Raw genomic sequence first — 3,641 nt, 5'->3', positions numbered from 1 at the left:
GATGTGTTTAAAAATTCAAATATTATGTCAAGAAGCAGAGTTGCTACTGTATTGAAATGTTGAGGATTGACAGAGGCACTGAATATCTTGTTTGTGATGATTATTTGGTAAAAAGTGGTATAAAATACCAATTGACAACCAGATATACACCTCAACAGAATGGTGTGATAGAAAGGAAGAATAGGACTATGATAGATATGGTGGGGTCTATGATGCACTTCAAAGGTATTCCTAAATCCATTTAGATAGAAGCAGTATCTTGCGCTATATATGTTTTGAACAGGTGTCGTATTAGATGCAATTTTTGGAAGATTCCACAAGAGATTTGGACTAGTATGAAATCGAATATTTCTCACTTCAAAATATTTGATTGTCTAGCGTATGCAAATGTTCCAGATCATTTAAGAAAGAAATTAGATGATCAAGCAGAAAAGTGTATTTTTATTGGCTATAGCCATGAGACTAAGAGATGTAAATTATTCAATTCAAGCACAAAAAATGTGATTGTCAGTTGGGATATGACTTTTGATGAATATAGAACTTGCGATTGGTCCAGAAAAGATCCTGAGATATTGCCAAAGCTGTGGCGGCCCCACCTCCCCCTAAGGCGAACCAGAGGGTTCGGCGAGTCGCCTGCCCAACTCTCGCCGGGACTCACTCATTCAATCATCTAACATCATCAAATATAATTCGTAAATAAACTTTACTTCTCGCATAAGCCAAGTATTTAAACAAACCGTACCATTCAACTTACTCATCCAAAAGTACAATTTCAAGCATTAAAGAAAATGTCTAACTTAAAATACTTAAATTCAACTTAATTTACAATTTAAAATTCCTAATACAGGGCACAGAAGCACCACAAGATTCACATTTTCCCAAATACACAAAAGTCATCCAAAAGATACTAAAGTTTTCCCTAAGTATATATACAAAAGTGGGCATTCAAAATATAACATTTCTTTTCTAGTTCTCCAAGACTTCATGCAACTCAGAACCTGTCAAGGAAAACAAATTGGAAGGGATGAGCCAATAACTCAGTGGTGCCTCGAAACATGCAATTCACATAGGGCAATTTAACAAGTACAAATGGACAAGTAAGCAATTAATAATTTAGGAAATCGAAGTAACATGACAAGAAAAGGATACGGGGCTCTCAGGAGCCAAAGTCCACGTGCTTGATCAGGAAATTTTTAGTAGTTGACACTCCGTCAACTTTCACTACCTAACCTCCATGTAGAATATTTCCTACTCTACTTGTCTCCTAGCAACGACTTCCCCCTTATTTTCGGGCCCGACTCCAACACGAATTTTTACGAGCACTTTTACCAAGACGGCAGAGAGGTACCTCCCACTCTAATAGAGCGTGGTACGTGCATCCGTTTGGTTTATTTAGTCGACGAGACCACGCTCCAATCGACATTGCAACACTTGTACTTGTGGTATTTCACGCAATCACATAGCCTATAACATTTCATGATATCTCTAGCAAGTATTTTTAACAAGTAGTTCAACTAGCAGTTAAACACGATTCATGCAAGAGACACTCACCTCAAGTGAAGAGTCTAGAATTGCAAACTTTGATCGAGATTGTGCTCTTCACCAACTCCTAAAATCATACAAATATTTAACATAAATTTCCACTTTTGAGTTGGCGAATTTAACTCGAGTCAACTAGCATTTAATTACACTCAAAAATCCCAAACTAGTATTAATCGTTTTCTCAAAGTGAAATCCACAAATTTCGAGTGAAATTAAATTTTGAGGTTTCTTTAACACCAAAAACTTGCTAAATTCGTCAAATATTTCAATAACCAAGTTCTAGAGTCATATAAGCAATTAACACCACTTTGGTGTCACTGGTTGAGAAAAATCATATTTACCCATTTAGAGGAATTTTCCCCTTCTAATTTTCCCCAAAAATATCTTGGGAAATTCCTTTAAGCGGAAATCATATAAACCAAGTAAAACTAGTCGTTGGAATTTCTATAAAATAGAAACTCCTTAAGTTTGCCAAATTCCATTGACCAACTTGGTTCAAGAATTTTCATGAAGGCAAAACTTGAGTTTTCAAGAAAATTTTCAAATTTGGCATATTTTTCGAAATAGGACATTTGGTCTAATAAAATTCAAGGTTATTGACTCGAAGTGGACCTAGTAACAAAGGTTAATGCTAGAAAACATTTTCGGGACAAATTTAGTCCACATTTAACCAAAACGAAATCCAAACGTCAAAAATCATTTCTAATTTCAAACAAAATTTCTGTTTTGGGTAGCCTCGTGAAGAATAAAATTTTGGTTCACTTTTTGGACGTAAACTCTACTAGATTTTTGTCCCAAATAGAGCTATACACACCCCTTAACTAAACACAAGTCAAATTGGGTTCATGTTAATGTGAAAATCATTTAACATGTCTCATGCAAAGCTGGAAAAATTTCCAAGTGCATTTGGTACAAGAAGTCCATTTTCTCTTCAATTTGTCCAAAACTTTTCAACTACCCAAAAGCTACATTTTCCCCCAAACAATACTACACATATTGGTAAACATGTATACAGCCCAAATAGTTCACAAATTTGTCGAAATCAACCCCCAAAAATTCGACCAAAATCTGGAAATTTCTAGAATTTTTCGGACAGCTCAAGGGCATTTTTCCCTTTGATTTTTCAATGAAATTTCCCATTGCACCAAAGCTGCATTTTCACCAAAGTTGCTCTACACATATAGGTGAACATATACACAATTTAAATAGCTCAATAACTTCACAAAATCCAACTCAAAATTTCGGGTAAAAATGGAAGAAAAACAGGCCTGCTGGTTCGGTTTAGCAGAGCAGAATTTTCTCCTCTTTTTGCTCAACCATCTTCAACTTATAACTCATATTTTAAATCCATAACAATCACAACTAATTAGTCTAACCTCCCAACAAGCAATCCAGTTCATTACCTAAGCAAAAATTGCAAAACAATAACCGGTAACAAAGCTGGAAAATTGATCCCTCATCCGGCCAGCACCCCATTTTCATTCTTAAAATTTCCCAAACATTTACCCACCACAAAACACACATATAAACACATAAAACACCTCTAGTTTCATCAATCATTAGCTTAGAGGATCAGCAACCCAACATGTTTCACCAAGACAAGCTAAAACTTCAAGAACCAAAAGCTGCAACAAATCTGAAATTTTGGCTAAGGGGGTGAAGCGGAAGTTTTAGGATTACCTTTGGTGGTTGTTTACTAGCTAAATGAAGTGCCTAGTTTCCCAAGTTTGCTCCTAGAATCACTGAGGTCAGTCGGCACCCCTTACACTCTGTTTTTCTCTCGGTCTGACCACCCACAGCAGCAAACGTTAAGGTGAAGAGAAGCTTGGGTCTGGGGTTTTTGAGTCAGCTTGGAAGGTTCTGTGGTTGGAGGAAAGAAAAATGGCAGCTGGTTTCTCCTTCTCCCCTGGTCCGACGCAATGCCGACAGTAGCAGCAGCGATCTTCCTCCTCCTTGCTTGGTCGAGACAGCAGCCAAGAATGGAGGTGGAAGCTGGAAATGGAAGCTTGAAGATTGGGGTGTGAATGGCTGAGGATGGAAGGCTGTTAGAAGCTTGGAATGGCAGCGGTCTCTGCTTCTTCTTGCACCAGAGGAACGAG

At 37.3% G+C, this 3,641-nt stretch overlaps 1 long non-coding RNA gene across 1 annotated transcript; it reads right to left on the bottom strand.

Annotated features, from left to right (window-relative positions):
• Positions 1 to 873: 873 nt before the first annotated feature.
• On the bottom strand, positions 874 to 3,260 carry LOC140009259 (uncharacterized). The gene is made up of 3 exons (XR_011816663.1): positions 3,223 to 3,260; positions 1,552 to 1,609; positions 874 to 998 (listed from the first exon to the last, which is right to left on the bottom strand). It is a non-coding gene; the product is annotated as an uncharacterized lncRNA (long non-coding RNA).
• Positions 3,261 to 3,641: the final 381 nt, after the last annotated feature.

Source organism: Coffea arabica, chromosome 6e, assembly GCF_036785885.1.
Source record: "Coffea arabica cultivar ET-39 chromosome 6e, Coffea Arabica ET-39 HiFi, whole genome shotgun sequence".
NCBI classification, from domain to species: domain Eukaryota; kingdom Viridiplantae; phylum Streptophyta; class Magnoliopsida; order Gentianales; family Rubiaceae; genus Coffea; species Coffea arabica.
This window is presented reverse-complemented; position numbering and strand designations above follow the sequence as displayed.